We start from the raw sequence: 23,765 nt of genomic DNA, 5'->3' as shown, positions 1-23,765 counted from the left end.
AAATTTGGCGCATGTGGGATTTTTTTCCCTCTGTGAAGTTGTTGTAAATAAGTTTTGCAAGTGAAAAGATTGCTGGTATATGTTGAAGCCCTCTGCGACAAAATTTGCGACATTTGGAGAAAAGTCCCACATGATAAATTCATAACCACTGCAAAGTCAAAGGGCAAAATCGGTCAAATTAGCAAGTATGGCAAAAATCACTTCACAACAAAAAGTCCCAAAATCATGTGTCAATTTTTTTTTTGTAAAATGCTTAATAAATCCCCCCCCCCCTCCATTTCCAGCACCATATGGCGGTACACTGAGGGCTGCAATGGTTGTAAAGCAAAAAAGGACCTATGGACTTTAAAAAAAAGGCAGATGGTCCAACCAAAGGGTTACTCGCAAGCAGGGCTCCGCGCACCGAGGACACGCAGGGCTCCGCGCACCGAGGACACGCAGGGCTCCGCGCACCGAGGACACGCAGGGCTCCGCGCACCGAGGACACGCAGGGCTCTGTGTAGTGAGAATCTGTGACATGCTACGTGCTCACACAGCAGGATGATTGACAAGCTAGGAGCCTGCACAGAGCCCTGCTTGTCCTGTCCTCACTTCCTGTATTTGGTATTCTCATAGAGACACACAGGCAATAGCTGCAGGGACAGCATTTTTCAACCCAAAATATATTTTAAAAAATGTAACCAATGTATATTACAAATAAACATAATGGTATTATCCAAAAGTTTTTGTTAATTACAAGTACACTTTAAAATAACCATCAAACATCCACTCGCCATGTCACTGTTCAGTTCCGGTCGTATGCTGATCTAAGCAGGTACTGATCTAGAAGAACATAGTCTAAAGCTGTGAATGTTGTGGTTGAGAACTCTGCCATAACCAGGGAAATCTAGTGTAGGTAAGAGCCAAGTGGGCCAACATCGCCCTATGGTCACGAGAGACGTCCATGTAAGTAGTAAATTGTAAGGTCACTACGGCCACAGTAAGATCTTCTGAGAAGGTCAAACTTCCTTACTGCGTATATAAGAAACCTAGTCATTTTCTGTCAAGCTCCAACACATGTAGCTCCTGCAGAACATCAGTTTCACAACATTACGGACAAACTAGGAATTTAAAGACAGGTTATATAATGCTGGCAACCTCTGCCTGGCATGCTAGGGCATGGAGTTTTGCAACAGCTGTTGGGGCACCCTACTTCCAAGCTGACTCTACAGAGAAGATCCATCCTTCAACCAACCCGGAATATCTGAGCAAATAAAGTCATGTAGACTAAGACTACTGTGAAATCACTGTGCAAACAAAAGGTGTGAGCCCCCCCCCCCCCCCCCCCCACACACACACACACACACACTGTAGGAGAAAGCATTGCTAGCTAGTAGGTAACTCAGCGATAGGCTGTCTGGGAGTTCTAGTTTTTCAACAGCTGGAGACACTCTGGTTGGGAAACTCAGATTTAACTATTGCATGAAACTCTTCTGACGGGAACCAGACTAATAATCGGAGTGCAACAGTGATGATTTTCATGGGTACCCCCCCCCCCCCGCAAGCTTTTTAAGGGCTCCCTGCAGCAGCAAAGCTTTTTAAGGGCCCCGTAGCCTCCGCAAAGATTTTTATGGGCTCCCCGCAGCAAAGCTTTTTAAGGGCTCCCCGCAGCAAAGCTTTTTAAGGGCTCCTCGCAGCAAAGCTTTTTACGGGCTCCCCGCAGCCAAGCTTTTTAAGGGCTCCCCGCAGCGGCAGCAAAGCTTTTTAAGGGCTCCCCGCAGCAAAGCTTTTTAAGGGCCCCCCGCAGCCGCAGCAAAGCTTTTTAAGGGCCCCCCGCAGCCGCAGCAAAGCTTTTTAAGGGCCCCCCGCAGCCGCAGCAAAGCTTTTTAAGGGCCCCCCGCAGCCGCAGCAAAGCTTTTTAAGGGCCCCCCGCAGCCGCAGCAAAGCTTTTTAAGGGCCCCCCGCAGCCGCAGCAAAGCTTTTTAAGGGCTCCCCGCAGCCGCAGCAAAGCTTTTTAAGGGCCCCCCGCAGCCGCAGCAAAGCTTTTTAAGGGCTCCCCGCAGCCAAGCTTTTTAAGGGCTCCCCGCAGCCAAGCTTTTTAAGGGCTCCCCGCAGCCAAGCTTTTTAAGGGCTCCCCGCAGCCAAGCTTTTTAAGGGCTCCCCGCAGCCAAGCTTTTTATGGGCTCCCCGCAGCCAAGCTTTTTAAGGGCTCCCCGCAGCCGCAGCAAAGCTTTTTAAGGGCTCCCCGCAGCCGCAGCAAAGCTTTTTAAGGGCTCCCCGCAGCCGCAAAGCTTTTTAAGGGCTCCCCGCAGCCGCAGCAAAGCTTTTTAAGGGCTCCCCGCAGCCGCAGCAAAGCTTTTTAAGGGCTCCCCGCAGCCGCAGCAAAGCTTTTTAAAGGGCTCCCCGCAGCAAAGCTTTTTAAGGGCTCCCCGCAGCCGCAGCAAAGCTTTTTAAGGGCTCCCCGCAGCCGCAAAGCTTTTTAAGGGCTCCCCGCAGCCGCAAAGCTTTTTAAGGGCTCCCCGCAGCAGCAAAGCTTTTTAAGGGCTCCCCGCAGCAGCAAAGCTTTTTAAGGGCTCCCCGCAGCAGCAAAGCTTTTTAAGGGCTCCCCGCAGCAGCAAAGCTTTTTATGGGCTCCCCGCAGCAGCAAAGCTTTTTATGGGCTCCCCGCAGCAGCAAGGACTCTACATTCCTCCCAACTCCCTCCCCACTATAGTACTAGTATTCTATGAATGGAGGCACATTAGGACATGACAACAACTCCAATGCTTTTATTTCTCCCAGGCAACAAGGCAACAGCTGTGGGGAATATGAATTCCCTGCTGTAGTTCTCTTCTATTACTCTCTAAACAAGGTTTTCTGCCATTTTAGCCACAGGCTGCCAGAGAACAAACAGCAATACATCTTTTACTTGTTCTCCATAGTACACCTGTACCTACGCAGTATTCCCCAAAACAGTACACAACACAAACCAAATAATGGCGTTCTATGAGAGACAGGAAAGGGCTGTAGTTTATCATTTAGTGTATCCTAACAAGTGTGCCTCCAGCTGTTGCAAAACTACAACTTCCAGCATGCTCAGCCAGCCAACGGCTGTCTGAGCATGCTGGGAGTTGTAGTTTTGCAACAGCTGGGGTCACAACAACATATCCAGTTAGTAAATTCCTCATATTACATTTCACTATTTAGCCACACAGAAAAATCCCACAGCCACAAAAAGCCCTGACACCCTGGTACTAGAAGTACTTATGCACCCCAAGACACTCAGGCAAGGAATGGCCCAACTAGAAGTCCCCAAGTAAGTCCTGACTTCAAGGAAGTGTCATCTGGTAAAGGGAACTCACCTGATCCCAGCACAGCCTTCAAGGGTGTCTCCAGATCTCTCACAGATCCAAGCAGCAGGAGCTCCCATCCAGTCCTTATGTCACCCGTGCACCTCCTGATCAGCTGATCCTTCCCCCACCCTGCACTATCCTGGAATGAGAGCCAGGAAGCAACCTGTGGCACATCACACACGCCTGATTGGCCGGCCCCGGCCTCCTGGCCACGCCCACAGGTAAATAAGCCTATCAGACTGCCGCCCATCACTCATCGCCTGTGTGTACAGGTGTGGGCGTGGCCAGGTGTCATCTGGAGGGTGATGTCATTCCGCAAAGAGCAGAGGTGAGCTTAACTATTTCATGCCCAGGTCCAGCTAAGAGCTTCCCAACACTTCATTCTATTGGCACTAATGCAAAAGTGACAGACACTTCTTAAGATATTTTATGTATGTAAAAAGCTATATATATATATATATATATATATATATATATATACATATACATACACCTTGCACTGCACCTTTAAGAATTTTGTATAAAAACAAACACATTCCACAGCTAGTAAAGGTCAGAGAAGTAACAGTGTAAAGCAGGGAGCACACAGCAGCATTATGGGTTATCCTTCAGCGCTGTCCACACAGCCAGCGAGAGATCGGTTTGCAGATTCAGGCTGGGTTCACATAGTTAAGAATATATATATATATATATATATATATATATATATATTTATATATTATATAAAAATAGTATTCCTAGGCCTGTCCGTTGATTTGTATGGAAAAATCATGTTCAAAGCGAGCATCAGTTTTCCTCTGATTACAAAATCGCTTTCAAATCGTATCCGATTTTTCTAACATTAATGTCTATAACTGTAAATCATATTGAAGTCATATCTGATTTTCCTAATATTGATGTCTATGTAAACGGTATTGAAGTCATATACGATTTTTCTAACATTAATGTCTATGTAAATCATATTGAAGTCATATCTGATTTTCCTAATATTGATGTCTATGTAAACAGTATTGAAGTCATATACGATTTTTCTAACATTAATGTCTATGTAAATCATATTGAAGTCATATCTGATTTTCCAAATATTAATGTCTATGTAAATGGTATTGAAGTCGTATCCGATTTTCCTAATATTATTTTCGACGTAAACCATATGGAAGTCTTATACGCATTTTCTAACATTAATGTCTATGTAAATCTTATTGAAGTCATATCCAATTTTCCTAATAACAATAACAATGTCTATGTAAATCATATTGAAGTCATATCTGATTTTCCAAATATTAATGTCTATGTAAATGGTATTGAAGTTATATACGATTTTTCTAACATTAATGTCTATGTAAATCATATTGAAGTCATCTGATTTTCCTAATATTAATGTCTATGTAAACTGCATTGAAGTTGTATCCGATTTTCCTAATATTATTTTCGACGTAAACCATATGGAAGTCATATACGATTTTTCTAACATTAATGTCTATGTAAATCGTATTGAAGTCATATCCAATTTTCCTAATAACAATAACAATGTCTATGTAAATCATATTGAAGTCATATCTGATTTTCCAAATATTAATGTCTATGTAAATGGTATTGAAGTCGTATCCGATTTTCCTAATATTTTTTACGTAAACCATATGGAAGTCATATACGATTTTTCTAACATTAATGTCTATGTAAATCGTATTGAAGTCATATCCAATTTTCCTAATAACAATAACAATGTCTATGTAAATCATATTGAAGTCATATCTGATTTTCCAAATATTAATGTCTATGTAAATGGTATTGAAGTCGTATCCGATTTTCCTAATATTTTTTACGTAAACCATATGGAAGTCATATACGACTTTTCTAATATTAATGTCTATGTAAATCGTATTGAAGTCATATCCAATTTTCCTTACATTAATGTCTATGTAAATCGTATTGAAGTCATATCCAATTTTCCTTACATTAATGTCTATGTAAATCGTATTGAAGTCATGTCTGATTTTCCGAGTAATTATGTCTATGTAAAGCATATTAAAGTGCTATACTGTATACTATTGTATACGATTTTTAGCATATTAACTTCTATGTATATCGTATCGAAGTAGTATCCGGTTTATAACATTAATGTCTATGTAAATGTTATAAAGTCGTATTACTGAAAGATTTCATTAGTTTGACCGCACATCATTTTTGTTTAGGCATGCGCTGTCACTTCAAAATGGTCAAAAAAGTTCACGACACTTCCACTGAGATGTATATATGATTTTTATAGTTGATTTTACTTTTTGCATCAGATTTTTTCAGTATTTGATATCAACCAATTTTACTAGCCGATTGTCGAATGTAAAAAGCTCGATAGGGACCCAGTTGTATCTGTGTCTGGAAAAGTTGGGGGATGACTAATACAACCACCGATACAGATGGTACTGGGGGGGGGTCACCAACACTTTTTATAAAGTCACCCCTCCCCCCAGGGACGTGTAGTGATAAGGAATTAAAATTAGGAGAATATGCCATTCCTGTGTCTAGGAAAGCTGGGTAATGATTCCAGAAATGTGCCCATACACATAAAAAGTGACCCGCAAAGACGGACGAATATCTGTATGCAGGTTGTCTATAACTACATCTCCCATAGCAGAAAACATGGAAGTTTTCCCTCCCAATCCCTTTTGTGACGTATGCTAAGAAGCACTAGATGTGTCTTGCAGCTGGTTATTTTCCTTTATAAAAATGATATATCTAGAGCAGTGTTTCCCAACCACGGTGCCTCCAGCTGTTGCAAAACTACAACTCCCAGCATGCCCGGACAGCCTTTGGCTGTCCGGGCATGCTGGGAATTGTAGTTTTACAACATCTAGGAGGCACCCTGGTTAGGAGACACTGATCTATATAGTGTTAAATTCTCTGTACATTTCTCAGAACATTTAAAGGGGTACTCTGGCGCTAAGACATCTTATCCCCTATCCAAAGGATAGGGGATAAGATGCCTGATCGCGGGGGTCCCGCCGCTGGTGACCCCCGTGATCTTCCCTGCTGCACCCTGTTAGAATCAGTCCGCAGAGCATGTTCGCTCCGGGTCTGATTACTGGCGATCACGGGGACGTCACACGGGGCGGCGGAGCCGTGATGTCACTATGCTCCGTCCTCGTGGTCGAGATGGACTCAGCCTAAGTAAGGACCTCCAGTGGTTCCGGAAGCCGCTAAAGGTGGGTGCTGCATGGTAGATCCCGGGGGTCCCCAGCAGCAGGACCCCCGCGATCTGACATCTTATACCCTATCCTTTGGATAGGGGATAAAATGTCTAGGGGCAGAGTACCCCTTTAAGGCCAGGGATATTGACCTAGTCAGTAACCTCTTTTGGGTTTATGTTATTGAGTGAGCTACACTTATCTTTTTATTAGTTGAAATTATATGTCTGAGCTGAATAGTAGGTTAAGAGGAGAGTCAGTTCGGTGTCTATTATGTCAGTCTCCAGCTTATGACCTTGTTCGCAGGGTAGTATAGGCTGTGTATACCCAACAGAATTTCTAAGCAGAATTCCACGAAGAAATTCTGATGCAGCAGCTTTATGTTAATTTTAATGGGATTCTGCTGCACTGTACTTTATGATGTGGTGGCCCAGTAAGGGAGGTGTTACCCCGTACCCTTGCTGCCCTGCCAGGCAGCCTCCCTACAGTGTCCCCTGGCCTCCTTGCATCTGCCCCCCCCCCCCCTCCCCATGTAAATATGTTTCTAATGTATTATACCTTGTGATGTGTTAAGAAAGCAGTCATTTTAAGACTATTTACCATGTGACTTATCATGTGATTGTTACCCAGGAGGTACCAGTGACCAGGTGATCCCATAGGTGACCCATGGGCTCCCTGCTAGTCTCCCCCATATAAGCCCTAGGTGGAGCTAGCTCTTTCTCTTTTCCTTACAAGTATTTGCTGAGGTCAAGTCAAGTCCTAGATAGTGTCCAGAGTCATATGAGGCCTCAAGTCCAGTCTCCAGCCACAAGCAGCTACAAGTAAGCCACAGTCTCAGTGTTGTCAGTCATCAGTCAAGTCAGTCACAGTCATCATTTGTCAAGTCAATGTGGCCTGCATAAAATTTACCTCATGTACTACAAGTCCCAGCAAGCCCTTAAGGTCTCTGAGACACTGGTTACCTCCGTGGGCCCTGGCTGCACTGTATAGACTTTTTCACACGTCTACCCTCAGTAAAGCTACCGTTGTCCGCTTCGGAGTCATTGTTGCCCCTGTGCCCAGTTCAGGATCGAGCGGTATACCTTTGGTTGGTATTGAGGATAAACCACACCCTGGCGTCACAAATACAAGGGGTTAATGCCATTTGCCCCTAGGGTAATTACATCTGCCCTTTGCATCACACCCTCTACCACAATTAATTTTGTCACTCAGTTTTTGGCATCTTTTTTAACCCCTTAAGGACTCAGCCCATTTGGGCCTTAAAGGACAACTGTAGTGGAACACCTTTATATATGCCCATGCCCGGGCCTGAAAAATAAACAAAATAAACTCATACATACCTTCCTACGAGCCCCCGTTGGTCCGGCACAGACCTCACGTCATTCCACTTCCTGGGGACGGGGACGCTGCAGAGCCATCGGCGTATCACCGGCCATAGCGATGTCCCGCCCCGGCCTGTGATAGGCTGAGCCCACTGTCATGTAAGGAGCCGGCCAGAGCTCCTTACATGACAGTGGGCTCAGCCTATCACCGACTGGGGCGGGACATCGCTACGGCCGGTGATACGCCGACGGCTCTGCGGCGTCCCCGTCCCCAGGAAGTGGAATGACGTCAACACTGGCAAACCGTGAAGCCTGTGCCGGACCAACGGGGGCTCGTAGGAAAGTATGTATAAGTTTATTTTGTTTATTTTTGAGGCCCGGGCACGGGCATATATGAATGTGTTCCACTACAGTTGTCCTTTAAGGACAATTTTATTTTTACGTTTTCGTTTTTCCTCCTCGCCTTCAAAAAATCATAGCTCTTTTATATTTTCATCCACAGACTAGTATGAGGGCTTGTTTTTTTGCGCGACCAGTTGTCCGTTGTAATGCCATCACTCACTTTACCATAAAATGTATGGCTTAACCAAAAAAATACTATGTGTGGGGAAATTTAAAAAAAAACCGCAATTTTGCTAATTTTGGAAGGTTTCGTTTTCACACCGTATAATTTACGGTAAAAATGACATGTGTTCTTGGGTCAATACGATTAAAATAATACCCATGATAAAATACTTTTTTATTACTGTTGCGCTTTAAATTAAATTGCAAACTTTTTAACCAAATTGGTACGTTTAAAATCCCCCTATTTTGAAGACCTATAACGTTTTCATTTTTCCGTATAAGCACTGATATGAGGGCTAATTTTTTGCGCCATGATCTGTATTTTTTATTGATACCATATTTGCCTATATAAAACTTTTAATACATTTTTTATTAATTTGTTTTTGGAATACAATGTTATAAAAAAGCAGCTATTTTGGACTTTTTAATTTTTTTTTTACGTTCACGCCGTTCACCGTACGGTATCATTAACTTATTATTTTAATAGTTCAGATATTTACGTACGCGGCGATACCAAATATACTAAATTTTTTTTAACACTTTTTGGGGGTGGAATAGGGAAAATGGGACAATTTACGTTTTTATTGGGGGAGGGGTTTTTTAAAATTTTGTAACTTTATTTTTTAACTTTTTTTTACACTTTAATAGTCCCCATAGGGGACTATTTATAGCAATCATTCGATTGCTGATACTGGTCAGTGCTATCAGTCATTTTCTGCTCTGGTCTGCGGGAATCAGATCAGAGCAGAAGACGCCGGGAAGGCAGCAGAGCAAGGTGCCGTGCTTGATGATCGGATCGCCGCTGCAGCCCTGCGGGTCATCCGATCATCCATTTTAGTGACCGCGATGCTGCAGATGCTGTGATCTGTATTGATCATGGCATCTGAGGGGTTAATGGCAGACATCCGCGGGATAGGGGATGTCCACCATTACGGGCGGGTCCCTGGCTGCGATTAGCAGCCGGGACCTGCCGTGCATGATCCGGGCATCGCTCCGATGCTCGCGGTTATGCTTAGGACTTAAATGTACGTCCTGGTGCGTTAAGTACCAGCTCACCAGGACGTACATTTACGTCCTGCGTCGTTAAAGGGGTGCTTCGGTGAAGTTAAGAAAAATAAAAATGCCCCAAAGCTACCACAATACCTGTTCTGTGTCCCCTGTAGTTATCCATGGGATTTTGCCAGCTCCTGTCCCCCCTGTTGTCTTCTAAATATATTTTTCCCTTGCTTGCTGCCCAGACTACAACTTCCAAGTGTCAGTGCAGCTTTGTGTAATGGCTGCCAATCAATTGCTTTTACTATCTGTGTGCATGCTGTGTTGTTTTAAACACAGTCAGCAGCACACACTGTACACACTTTTCTTTCAAACTATCCTTCCCCCAGCAATAAATCATGCTTTTCTCTGAATGGCAGTAGTCAGTGATTAGATATACAGCTATCAAAGTGCAGCATTATGTACTGAGGAGACACGGGGCTGTTTCTCTCCAGGCAAGATCCTCACACAGGGAGGGGAGGTGTTGCTGTGAAGCCAGACAAGACAGAAATCACGTGGTGTTTGTCTTCCAGGAGGGTGGGGGCTACTCTTAGTGAGGGCTTTGCATAAAGACATGGTGGATCTGAGAATTACGTCTTTCTCTCACTCCATGCATGTAAGTGTGGTGTCCCACTACAGGTACATAGACCTGTATTACCTGTAGGCCCTGTCAGGTTGAGCCCGTCAGTGACCTGGGGGCTCCCCTGTAGGGACTCCTTGAGTTATCTTGCTAGTTTATTAAATGTGGTCTATGTTACCTTAAGACCATAGATAGGATTGTAATGTATAGATAGTGTATAGGACCTTTGGAGAACTCCAAGGAACTGTGTGAGTAAGCCTGATCACATGTTATGTTATACTGTTATATGATTTGTTGCAATATGTAATCTCAGAGACCACCAGGTTTAGCCTATGAACCACAGTTTGACCAATGGGCTATAGTCCAGCCCCCTCTCTATATAAGGGGCAGCCATTTTTAATTCTGTCTCTTTGGGCTAAGTGCTCTAAGCTACAACATCAAAGTCTTTGCTGAATCAGTTACCAGAGAATCTCAGGACAGTGTTCAGCATCTGGAGTTCCACAAAGCTACAAGTCTCCAGTCTATGTCTGCTGTCACTGAAGTTAGTCAAGTCCTGCACATAGTCAAGTCCAGTTCATTAACCGTCAAGTCTAAATTACAAATCCAATTCAAGTCTATTACAAATATTGGTCCAGCAGGCTGTGAGGTCCTCTGGGTACTGGTCACATCTCTGGGAGGATCTGGCCATAGCTGTGAAGATAATTACACCTATCTTCTATTCAGTAAAGCCTTAGTTTTCCCATAACTGGTTGTGGACTCTTTATTCAATGCTAGTCCATGGGATTACGGAGAATCCAGGCATGTGGTGTTCCGAATCCCGAAAACCACACTGGCGTCACGAACACATAGGGGTTAATACCATCCGGCCCCCAGGGTTAATAACATCTGATCCCACCACTCACTGCAATACCTGTGACCCTGCCTCTACTCACTATAGTGGCACACCACATAAGTGACAGCTAACAGAAGGAAACTGCTCTATAAAGCGAATTAATGATATTTAGACAAATAAATAGGTTGGTGAGAGGGAATGGGCTATGGTTTTAGTTCCCCGGAGTACCCCCTTAAGGCTGTGATTTTGCACTTTCAACAGAGTTTACAAACTTTGGCACATTTCTGATGTGCCAAAGTTTAAGGACGTGTAGAACCCCATTCATGCATATGATGAAAAAATAAATATAAATTCACTATGAGGGTAGGGTCACACAAAGCATATATACAGTGCATTTCATGCTGCACGAAATCTGCTGTGCAGCAGTAAATATGCTACATGTTCTCCTATTAGCATACACACAGGGCTACTCTCAGCAGCCCTGTATGTGCAGTAAGGTTTGGAGATGGGCCCAGCGGGCCAACGTTACTGTAACACATGGGCCCGTCTCCAAAACTCACTGCGCACATAGGTTTGCCGCTGGGTAGCCCTGTGTGTCTGCTCATAGGAGCACACACTGCGTATTTACTGCTGCACAGTGTGAAATATGTGGGTATACACTATGTGTGACCAGTGGCGTAACTATAGAGGTCGCAAGGTTCGCAATTGCGACTGGGCCTCATAGCCTGGGGGTCCCGCAGGGCCCCCCTGCCACTACACTATCTGCTGTGGTGGCAGAAGGTCGGGCACCCAGACGCCGCCTGAGGGCCCAGCACGCCACTGCCAGCCAGGGCCGGACTGGCCATTGCCCGATGGCCTGCCCTGCCCTCCATCATGTGGAGCCGCGGCCGTCGATTTAACTAACTAAAACTCTACCCCTTTGGAGGAAAGGGGGAGCTGGGGGGCATAAAAGTGTGAAGGAGGATGAATGAAGGGGGGTGCGGAGGAGAAGGAGGGAGAAAAAGGTGAAGGAGGACGACTGACCGGGTGATGCGGAGGAAAAGGGGGCTGTGGGGGCAGAAAAGTGTAAAGGAGGATGACTGAGGGGTCTTGGGGGCAGAAAAGGCAATTTTTTGCATCGGGGTCCTGTGGATTCTAGCTACGCTCCTGTGTGTGACCCTAACCTAAAAAGAAGGGGGAAAAAAAGCCAAAGGCTGTCCAGGCATGCTGGGAGTTGTAGTTTTGCAACAGCTGGAAGTACCCTGGTTGGGAAACACTGCTTTAAGGTAAGGTCATACGTGCCGTATTTTGCTATGTCTTTGCTGTTGGGTATTTTCCTAACCATTCAAGTTAATGGGTAGCAAAATAAGATGTGTATTTTTCTACCCTTTGACTTCAATGAGCAGAAAAATACGCAGCAGAATATGCAGCAAAATACGACACTTGTGACCTTACCTATAGTGACAGAAGCAGAATGTCAGTGATTTATGGTGCATCCGGAGAAGGTTTATCTCTTAGATCAGATTAGATTAGGTTATTGTTACCATAATGGCTTCCTCCTCTCAAACTGGAATGTATTTGGTCTCCAAGAGAAAGTACAATATATCTCAGCAGGGCAGGTCTAACCAGTCTGCGGCCCAGTAACTACACTCAGTACAGAAGGTTATTATTATACTCCGCAATTACTCACACTAAGGAACAAAGATCTTAAAAACAGAAATATGGAGGAGGGGGGGGGGGGGGGTCATGTGTCATAATGGGCGTGAATCGGGTCATTGTACAAATGTGAGGGCTGTGAGCAACACCTAAAGGCGGTGGATGACACCAAAATGGCCAGGGTCCTGTGGTATCAGGTAATTAGCAGTGGGCTTATCCGGGATTAGAAAAATAGCTCCACACCTGTTCTCAGGTTGTGTGTAGTATTACAACTTGGTTACATTCACTTCAGTGGAACTGACTTGCAAAACCACACAGAAAATTAAGGACCAGAATGCTGCACTGTTTCTGAGAAAGCAGCTATGGACCAAACATCACTATCGGACTATGTTTGGCATGTAAAAGTCAACAGGGCCTACCGGGAACATGTATGGCTATATGCCGGCATCCCTTGTTGACAGAATTCTGATGTATAATCTGTCATGTGGCCAAAAACATGACACAAATGTGAGGTAGAACATCAGACTTGTTTTTTCAGTGCACCCAATTGAGATTTGGGGTACAAGGACAAGTCAACACTGTGGTCATAACAGTGAGAGCATCAAACTGCCTTTGCTGAATTGTCTTCTTCCCATATTGCATCCCTGTGCCATCTCCTCAGACCAGGCCACCTTCGTCTATTGCTCCTCAGCCCAGTTCTGATGCTCATGTGCCCAGTGCGGGCATGTTTGATGGTTGACGGGCCATCATTTGCATTCTGACCAGTCTGTTTCTATACAGCCCCAAACACAGCAAGCTGCTATACACTGTATGTTCTGACATCTTTCTATGATAGTCAACATTATCTGCATGCCTCAAGCATTCCACAAGAGCTGCCATTTTGGAGATGCCCCGACATAGTCATCTAACCATCACGATTTAGTCTTATTACAGTCACTTAGACCCTTAGGCTAGGTTCAGACTACGGAATCTCCAGGCAGAAAATTTCCGCCCGGAGATTCCGAGTGCGGCCAGCGCTGACTGAATTAGTCGGCGCTAGGACCGCGCGGACACTGCAGTCTCCAATAGACTGCAATGTGTTCCGCGCGGATTTCCGCCTGAAGAAAGAGCATGAACACCTTTCTTCAGGTGGAAATTTCCAAGCGGATTTTCCGTTCACAAATTCCGCTTCACAAATTCCCAAGTGTGAAATTGTGAACGGAAAACCATTCACTACACTATACATTTTAGCAAGCAGAATTTCCGCCTGCAATTTCAAAGCAGAATTGCAGGCGGAAATTCCGTAGTCTGAACCTAGCCTTACACTTGCCGATTTTCTAACATTAACTTCAAGAACTGACAGTTCCCCTCCTGCCTAATATGTACCACATAGAATTTATGTATCTATGGAAAAAACTGCACACACTTTATCGTGAATTAAAGCTTATAGTTTTGTATGTACTTTATCTGTATTGTACAGCTCTCTTATACTGTAAGCGCTGTAATTTATAACAAAAAATAGATTTATCAAAGCCAGCAACAATAAAGAAATTAAAAAAATGCATCAGTCCAAACATTGTCTTAAGGAATCTGTGTCGATGTAGCTATTATATCTGTATCCAGGGGTGTAGCTTGTGAATAATGGGGCATGGGCCTTGGATGATAGGGGGCATCATTAAGCCTCTATGACTTGATCATTGTGTATAGGGCTAATAGGGGCGACATATTCCACCAGTCATTCAGTGTACAACATCACATCCAATGTATCCATCTTATCATTCCACATGTGCAACATTCAGATCATTGAAAATAACTAGAAAAACTTGTGAAAGTTAAATGTGACTCTTACAAATCACAGCATGCAATATTGTTAACCCCAACCTCTCTATCTCAACTTCTACAACTTGAAGTTATCTCCTCACCTTGTCAGATGATAGCAGCTCTGGACCTGTTTGATGTGGAGAAGAAACTTCTGATATGCGGGTGTAATTCTTCACTTTTGCACAGCGTCCCACTGACTGATTCTGGTGGGTGGGCATCTCTTGATACAAGGGGCTTCTGGTTGCCACGGACACCCTTGATTTAAAAAGAAGTTTGTAACCAATCAGGAAAGCTGTGAGTGAGTGCCTTGGCATTTGTGAGGGGGGAACAACAATTACTGTGAAGAGGATGGATGAGAGTGGAGGAGGGTAAAGGGACATTGGGAGGGGGGTAAGGGTAGAGGTCCTGCAAACTAGAATCATCAAAGCAACAAGAAGAAAATGCTGCGTGCACTGGCTGGTGACATAATGCAGAAAGTGTCTCCTGTAATGAGCCATATCGCACAATTAAGTAAATAATAATTTGAGTAGAATTTTATAAATAAGACTTTTGTGTGTGATGCCTTTTATATATAATCCTGGGCTCATGACAGAGACATGAAAATAAATGAAAATCTAAGTATAACTGTCATCTAAAATCCTCATTCACACAAGCATATTTCATGTCTGGGTCACTGATTTAGATGGTCACTGGTGTATACAAAGCTAATGTTCGTCAATGTTGATATTCACACAGCCGTGCTTTTTATCCATTGTGACTTATACTAAAGAATAGGAAAAATGTTAAGTGATTTTTCCATTATGTCATAAAAAACTTTTCACGAAGCATGTAAAAAAAGACAGAAAAAAATGCAACAAAACACACAAAAAAACTTGGGAGGTGTATGTGAGAAAACATCATGAACTGGCTTAAAACAAAATCAGGCCTAGAGAATGCTAAGTTTTCTGGAAAACTGCCAGCAACCCACAAAATGCATCGCAAGTGAAGAAAAACACGACAAAAAAGTATTGCAGGTATATGGTTTTATTTATTTATTTCTCTTTTGAGAACTCATGACTTCTCTTAGCAGAGATACAGTCGTATATAAAAGTTTAGGCACCTCTGACAATTTCCATGATCTTCATTTATAAATAATTGTTTGTTTGGATCAGCTATTTAGTTTTCAGCTATCAAATATCTGAAAGACACAGTAATATTTCAGCAGCGAAATAAGGTTTATTGGATAAACAGAACATTTGCAATCTGCTTCAAAACAAAAGTAGGTGCATAAATTTGTGCCCCAACAGAAATATCACATCAATATTTAGTTGAGCCTCCTTTAGCAGAAATAACAGCCTCAAGATGCTTCCAATAGCCTGTAATGAGTGTTTGGATTCTGAATGAAGGGAGTTTGGATCATTCCTCCTTCTCTCTAGTTAGGGTAGATGGTTACCAGGCATGGACAGCCCGCTTCAAATAACTCCACAGATTTTCAATCATATTCAGGTGTGGGGAATGGGATGGCCAGAGGTATCGTTTGGGGGGGGGGGGGGGTCTATAATCCCGGGTGTGGGGCCAATAGCCTCAGGTCTCAGGCTGACGCTGTCTTAAAGCAGCAGTGGCATTAGTGAAAAATGTATGCTACCGCTGTATTATAAGACCTGGCGGACTGACCGGCCGGTCCAATCGGACGTAGTCCGAGGGCCCGACCAGGTAAAGGGCCTGCCGCCATTACTGAGAATCCAGGACACTTGTCCTGGATCCCCAGGCAAACAGCGCTGCCTTCTGCTGTATGTGTGGTACGGCCTACATAGAGAGGAGACGCAACCTCCGCCTCCACGCAGCACAGGTGCTGATGACGTCACTCATCGGTGCCTGCACTGTGGAGGAAGGAAGATGCGGGCCCTGCTGCGCTCCGGAAGAGAAGATTGCTGCGTGGGACATCAGGTGAGCATATATATATATATTTTTTTTACAACCTGGGGAGGGGGAAAAACTCTGCTGCCTACACCTACTGGGAGTGGGGGGGGGGGTAGGTGAGGGGGGACTCTGCTGCTAACACCTACTGGGGGGTAAGGGGGAAAAACTCTGCTGCCTACACCTACTGGGGTGGAAGAGAGGGGAAAAACTCTGCTGCCTACACCTACTATGGGGGGACCCTGCTGCCTACACCTACTGTAGGGGGATCCTGCTGCCCACATCTATTGTGAGGGGACCCTGCTGCCTACACCTACTGTGAAGGGACCCTGCGGCCTACACCTGCTTTGGGGGAACTCTGCTTCCTACATCTAATGGGGGTAACTCTGCTGCCTACACCTACTGGGGGAAAACTCTGCTGCTTACACCTACTGTGGGGGGACCCTGCTGCTTACACCTACTGTGGGGGACCCTGCTGCCTACACCTACTGTGGGGGGGAGACCCTGCTGTCTACATCTACTGTAGGGGGATCCTGCTGCCTACACCTACTGTGGGGGGACCCTGCTTCCTACACCTATTGTGGGGGGACCCTGCTGCCTACACCTACTGTGGGGGGACCCTGCTGTCTACACCTACTGTGGGGGGGATCCTGATGCCTAAACCTACTGTGAGGGGACCGTGCTGCCTACATCTAATGGGGGAACTCTGCTGCCTACACCTACTGTGAGGGGACCCTGCTACTTACACCTACTGTGGGGGGATCCAGCTGCCTACATCTACTGTGGGGGGACCCTGCTGCCTACACCTACTGTGGGGGGACACTGATGCCTACACCTACTGGGGGGAGGGGGAAAAACTTTGCTGCCTACACTTACTGGGAGGAGAGAGGGGAAAAACTCTGCTGCCTACACCTACTGTGGAGGAACCCTGCTGCCTACACCTACTTTGGGGGACCCCGCTGCCTACCCCTACTGTGGAGGATCCTGCTGCCTACACCTACTGTGGGGGGACCCTGCTGCCTACACCTACTGTCGGGGGACCCTGCTGCCTACACCTACTGTGGGGGGACCTTGCTGCCTGCACCTACTGTGGGGGACCCAGCTGCCTACACCTGCCATGGGGGGGGATCCTGCTGCCTACACCTACTGTGGAGGGGATCCTGCTGCCTACACCTACCGTGGGGGGATCCTGCGGCCTACACCTACTGTGGAGGGATCCTGCGGCCTACACCTACTGTGGAGGGCCCTGCTGCCTACACCAACTGTGGGGGTACCCTGCTGCCTACACCTACTGAGGGGGGGGACCCTTCTACCTACACTTACTGTGGGGGGATCCTGCTGCCTACACCTACAGTGGGGGGGACCCTGCTGCCTACACCTACTGGGGGACCCTGCTGCCTACACCTACTGTGGGGGGACACTGTTGCCTACACCTACTGTGGAGGGACCCTGCTGCCTACACCTACTGGGGGGACCCTGCTGCCTACACCTACTGGGGGGACACTGCTGCCTACACCTACTGTGGGGGATCCTTCTGCCTACCTACACCTACTGAGCCTTCACCTACTGTGTCGGAACTCTGCTGCCTACACCTACTGTGGGGGGACCCCGCTGCCTATCCCTACTGTAGGGGATCCTGCTGGCTACACCTACTGTGGGGGGACCCTGCTGCCTACACCTACTGTGGGGGGACCCTGCTGCCTACACCTACTGTGGGGGGACCCTGCTGCCTATACCTACCATGGGGTGGGGGGGTCATGCTGCATACACCTCTGGTGGGGGGATCCTGCTGCCTACACCTACTGTGGGGGGACCCTTCTGCCTACACCTACTGTGGGGGGATCCTGCCACCTACACCTACTGGGGGACCATGCTGCCTACACCTACTGGGGGGACACTGCTGCCTACACCTACTGTGGGGGGACCCTGCTGCCTACACCTACTGTGGGGGGGACCCTGCTGCCTATACCTACTGTGGGTGACCCTGCTCCCTACACCTACCATGGTGGGATCCTGCTGCATACACCTACCGTGGGGGGATCCTGCTGCCCACACCTACTGTGGGGGATCCTGCTGCCTAAACCTACTGTGGGGGGACCCTGCTGCCTACACCTACTGTGGGGCAACATTGCTGCCTACACCTACTGTGGGGCGACACTGCTGCCTACACCTACTGTGGGGGGATCCTGCTGCCTGCCTACACCTACTGTGCATATACCTACTGTGTCGGAACTCTGCTGCCTACACCTACTGTGAGGAGACCCTGCTGCCTACACCTACTTTGGGGGGACCCTGCTGCCTACACCTACTGTGGGGGGATCCTGCTGCCTACACCTACTGTGGGGGGACCCTGCTGCCTACACCCACTCGGGGGGACCCTGCTGCTTACACCTACTGGGGGGGACCCTACTGCCTACACCTACTGTGGGGGACCCTGCTGTCTACACCTACTGTGGACGGACCCTGCTGCCTACACCTACTGTGGGGGGGATCCTGCTGCCTACACCTTCTGTGGGGGACCTTGCGGCCTACACCTACTGTGGGGAGACCCTGCTGCCTACACCTACTGGGGGGGGGAGAGGGAGAAAACTCTGCTGCCTACACCTACTGTGGAGGAACCCTGCTGCCTACACCTACTTTGGGGGACCCCGCTGCCTACCCCTACTGTGGAGGATCCTGCTGCCTACACCTATTGTGGGGGGACCCTGCTGCCTACACCTACTGTCGGGGGACCCTGCTGCCTACACCTACTGTGGGGGGACCCTGCTGCCTGCACCTACTGTGGGGGACCCAGCTGCCTACACCTGCCATGGGGGGGGGGATCCTGCTGCCTACACCTACCGTGGAGGGGATCCTGCTGCCTACACCTACCGTGGGGGGATCCTGCGGCCTACACCTACTGTGGAGGGATCCTGCAGCCTACACCTACTGTGGAGGGCCCTGCTGCCTACACCAACTGTGGGGGTACCCTGCTGCCTACACCTACTGAGGGGGGGACCCTTCTACCTACACTTACTGTGGGGGGATCCTGCTGCCTACACCTACTGTGGGGGGGACCCTGCTGCCTACACCTACTGGGGGACCCTGCTGCCTACACCTACTGTGGGGGGACACTGTTGCCTACACCTACTGTGGAGGGACCCTGCTGCCTACACCTACTGGGGGGACCCTGCTGCCTACACCTACTGGGGGGACACTGCTGCCTACACCTACTGTGGGGGATCCTTCTGCCTGCCTACACCTACTGAGCCTACATCTACTGTGTCGGAACTCTGCTGCCTACACCTACTGTGGGGGGACCCCGCTGCCTATCCCTACTGTGGGGGATCCTGCTGGCTACACCTACTGTGGGGGACCCTGCTGCCTACACCTACTGTGGGGGGACCCTGCTGCCTATACCTACTGTGGGGGACCTTGCTGCCTACACCTACCATGGGGGGGGGGTCATGCTGCATACACCTCTGGTGGGGAGATCCTGCTGCCTACACCTACTGTGGGGGACCCTTCTGCCTACACCTACTGTGGGGGGATCCTGCTGCCTACACCTACTGTGGGGGATACTGCTGCCTAAACCTACTGTGGGGGGGACCCTGCCGCCTACACCTACTGGGGGACCATGCTGCCTACACCTACTGGGGGGACACTGCTGCCTACACCTACTGTGGGGGGGACCCTGCTGTCTACACCTATTGTGGGGGGGGACCCTGCTGCCTATACCTACTGTGGGTGACCCTGCTCCCTACACCTACCATGGGGGGATCCTGCTGCATACACCTACCGTGGGGGGATCCTGCTGCCTAAACCTACTGTGGGGGGACCCTGCTGCCTACACCTACTGGGGGATCCTGCTGCCTACACCTACTGTGGGGCGACACTGCTGCCTACACCTACTGTGGGGGGACACTGCTGCCTACACCTACTGTGGGGGGATCCTGCTGCCTGCCTACACCTACTGTGCCTACACCTACTGTGTCGGAACTCTGCTGCCTACACCTACTGTGGGGGGACCCTGCTGCCTACACCTACTTTGGGGGGACCCTGATGCTTACACCTACTGGGGGGGACCCTGCTGCCTACACCTATTGTGGGGGACCCTGCCGTCTACACCTACTGTGGACGGACCCTGCTGCCTACACCTACTGTGGGGGGGATCCTGCTGCCTACACCTTCTGTGGGGGACCTTGCGGCCTACACCTACTGTGGGGAGACCCTGCTGCCTACACCTACTGGGGGGGGGGAGAGGGAGAAAACTCTGCTGCCTACAACTACTGTAAGGGAACTCTGCTGCCTACACCTACTGTGGGGGGACCTTGCTGCCTACACCTACTGTGGGGGATCCTGCTGCCTACACCTACTGTGGGGGGACCCTGCTGTCTACACCTACTGTGGGGTTCACTGCTGCCTACACCTATTGTGGGGGGACCCTGCTGCCTAAACCTACTGGGGGACCCTGCTGCCTACACCTACTGTGAGGGGACTCTGCTGCCTACACCTACTTTGGGGGGACCCTGCTTCCTACACCTACTGTGGGGGATCCTGCTGCCTACACCTATTGTGGGGGACCCTGCTGCCTACATCTATTGTGAGGGGACCCTGCTGCCTACACCTACTGTGGGGGGAACCTGCTGCCTACACCTACTGTGGGGGACTCTGCTGCCTACACCTATTGGGGGAGGGGGAAAAATCTGCTGCCTACACCTGCTGGGGGGAGAGAGGGGGGAAACTCTGCTGCGTACACCTACTGTGGGGGACCCTGCTGCCAAACCTACTGTGGGGGACCGTGCTGCCAAACCTACTGTAGGGGGGATCCTGCTGCCTACACCTACTGTAGGGGGATCCTGCTGCCTACACCTACTGTGAGGGGACCCTGCTGCCTACACCTACTGTGGAGGGACCCTGCTGCCTACACCTATTGTGGGGGACCCTGCTGCCTACACCTACTGTGGGAGACCCTGCTGCCTACACCTACTGTGGGGGGATCCTGCTGCCTACACCTACTGTGGGGGGACCCTACTGCCTACACCTACCATGGGGGATCCTGCTCCCTAAACCTACTGTGGGGGGACACTGCTGCCTACACCTACTGTGGGGGGACACTGCTGCCTACACCTAGTGTGGGGGGACCCTGCTGCCTAAACCCACTAGGGGACCTTGCTGCCTACACCTACTGTGGGGGGACTCTGCTGCCTACACCTACTTTGGGGGGACCCTGCTTCCTACACCTACTGTGGGGGGATCATGCTGCCTACACCTATTGTGGGGGACCCTGCTGCCTACAGCTACTGTGGGGGACCCTGCTGCCTACATCTACTGTGGGGGGGCCCTGCTGCCTACACCTACTGTGGGGGATCATGCTGCCTACACCTATTGTGGGGGACCCTGCTGCCTACATCTACTGTGGGGGGGGCCTGCTGCCTACACCTACTGTGGGGGGATCCTGCTGCCTACACCTACTGCGGGGGACTCTGCTGCCTACACCTACTGGGGGAGGGGGGGGGGAATCTGCTGCCTACACCTACTGGGGGAGAGAGGGGGAAACTCTGCTGCCTACACCTACTGTGGGGGACCCTGCTGCCTACACCTACCATAGGGGGATCCTGCTGCCTACACCTACTGTAGGGGGATCTTGCTGCCTACCCTACTGTGAGGGGACCCTGCTGCCTACACCTACTGTGGAGGTACCTTGCTGCCTACACCTACTGTGGAGGGGACCCTGCTGCCTACGCCTATTGTGGGGGGACCCTGCTGCCTACACCTACTGTGGGGGGACCCTGCTGCCTACACCTACTGTGGGGGGGACCCTGCTGCCTACACCTATTGTGGGGGGACCCTGCTGCCCACACCTACTGTGGGGGGACCCTGCTGCCTACACCTACTGTAGGGGGATCCTGCTGCCTACACCTATTGTGGGGGGACCCTGCTGCCTACACCTACTGGGGGGACCCGGCTGCCTACACCTACTGGGGGGGACCCTGCTGCCTACACCTACTGTGGGGGGACCCTGCTAACTACACCTACTGGGGGACCCTGCTGCCTACATCTACTGTGGGGGGGACACTGCTGCCTACGCCTACTGTGGGGGGATCCTGCTGCCTACACCTACTGTGTCTACACCTACTGTGGGGGAACTCTGCAGCCTACACCTACTGTGGGGGGACCCTGCTGCCTACACCTACGGTGGGGGACCCTGCTGCCTACACCTACTGTGAGGGAACTCTGCTGCCTACACCTACTGTGGGGGGACTCTGCTGTCTACACCTACTGAGGGGGGACCCTCCTGCCTACACCTACTGGGGAGACCCTGCGGCCTACACCTACTGTGGGGGGACCCTGCTGCTTACATCTACTGTGGGGGAAATCTGCTGCTTCCACCTAATGGGGGGAACTCTGCTACCTACACCTTCAGTCCGACAGTGGGGAAACTCTGCTGCCTACACCCACTGTGGGGGACTCGACTGCATGTGTGGCCTACAGCATGTGGGTCGAACAATACAACCACTGCACGCATCCGGTCAGGCAGGGCCTACTCGACCGGATACGTGCAGCGGTTGTATTGTTCAACCCACATACTGTAGGCCACACATGCAGTCGATGAGGTAGATGATATAAGACAACTGACAGCATTTGCATCTTTTTTGCCCACATCTGAAGTTTCCAACAGGCAGTTTTTAAAATCTTTATTTCCGAATCACCATACCAACCACACCGGAGGAGGCGCCGTATGTCATCCCAGTTTTTTCTCCCAATTTCTACTCTGGACTTATAGAACAGTAGAAGATAGGTTAGGGGTGGAAACTCCTTTCTCCTTCATAGTAGCTATATTGAGGATGAAAAAAGAATACACATATCAAATAAGAAGGAACTAAGGCTATTTTTTGTTGTACATCTTCAAATAGTGGAGAACTGTCTGTCTACAAACCCTGCATGCATTAAAGAGTACCTGTCACCAAATAAACTACTCTAAACTAACTCAGGCTATGTTCCCTAACTACTCCTAACACCCCTCCTGCCCTTAAAAAAAATTCTGAGCTTTAAAAAACTCTGTATCTTACCATCAGTGTTGCTCTCACAGTGTGAGCTCCCAGCAGGGGAAAGTGGGTATTTCCCAGCAGGTGCGATATCACTGAAGCCTGCTGGGGGACCTCTTCTGCCCTCACATCTCTGCTACGTTCCCTGTCGATAAAACCAATGATGTTGTGATGAATAGAAGACTTCTCTGTGCAGCTGTCAGTCAGGCAGGCTCAGCACAGCTTTTCTCTTCGGGCTCCAGTGCTTCACTGAGCTTTGGCCGGCTCTCCTTTACAGGGGGTGGAGCCTGGTGACTTGGCCATTCAAGGATCGTGCCGTGAGGCAGGCACAGAACTCACTCCTGCCTGTCTGATTGACAGGCAGTGAGCGAGAGCTGTGCCTCGCTCACTTCCTGAGTTTGGTCTCCTGCCAAGCCAGGAGGAGACAAACTCACTGTATATACTGCGGCACGGATCACAACAGCACCTAGTGGCCGTTTTTTCAATTACAGTTTAAACATATCTCTGTGAATCATTTTAAAATAAAGTGAATGTGAAAGTATCTGGAAATGACATAAAGAGCACTATATTAACCTCTTAA

General features: G+C 48.8%; 2 protein-coding genes across 7 annotated transcripts in view; one reads left to right on the top strand and one right to left on the bottom strand.

The window, feature by feature from the left end:
- Positions 1 to 23,765, bottom strand: part of RASSF7 (Ras association domain family member 7) — a 232,830-nt gene that overhangs the window by 68,797 nt on the left and 140,268 nt on the right. For 4 of the 6 annotated variants that reach the window (XM_056527106.1, XM_056527103.1, XM_056527104.1 and 1 more), the window contains one exon: positions 14,363 to 14,516. The gene's annotated coding sequence lies outside the window, so the exon portion shown is untranslated. Of the gene's footprint in view, positions 1 to 3,320; positions 3,449 to 14,362; positions 14,517 to 23,765 lie in introns of those variants that run through there. The other 2 variants (XM_056527102.1, XM_056527108.1) reach the window with 2 other exon arrangements.
- The window catches only part of LMNTD2 (lamin tail domain containing 2), a 223,700-nt gene continuing 203,459 nt past the window's right edge, over positions 3,525 to 23,765 (top strand). The window contains exon 1 of the mRNA XM_056527122.1: positions 3,525 to 3,639. The gene's annotated coding sequence lies outside the window, so the exon portion shown is untranslated. The remainder of the gene's footprint in view (positions 3,640 to 23,765) is intronic.

The sequence above is a fragment of the Hyla sarda genome, chromosome 6, assembly GCF_029499605.1.
Source record: "Hyla sarda isolate aHylSar1 chromosome 6, aHylSar1.hap1, whole genome shotgun sequence".
Classification (NCBI taxonomy): Eukaryota; Metazoa; Chordata; class Amphibia; order Anura; family Hylidae; genus Hyla; species Hyla sarda.
The sequence above is the reverse complement of the archived record's forward strand: the minus strand, read 5'-3'. Positions and strand labels throughout refer to the sequence as shown.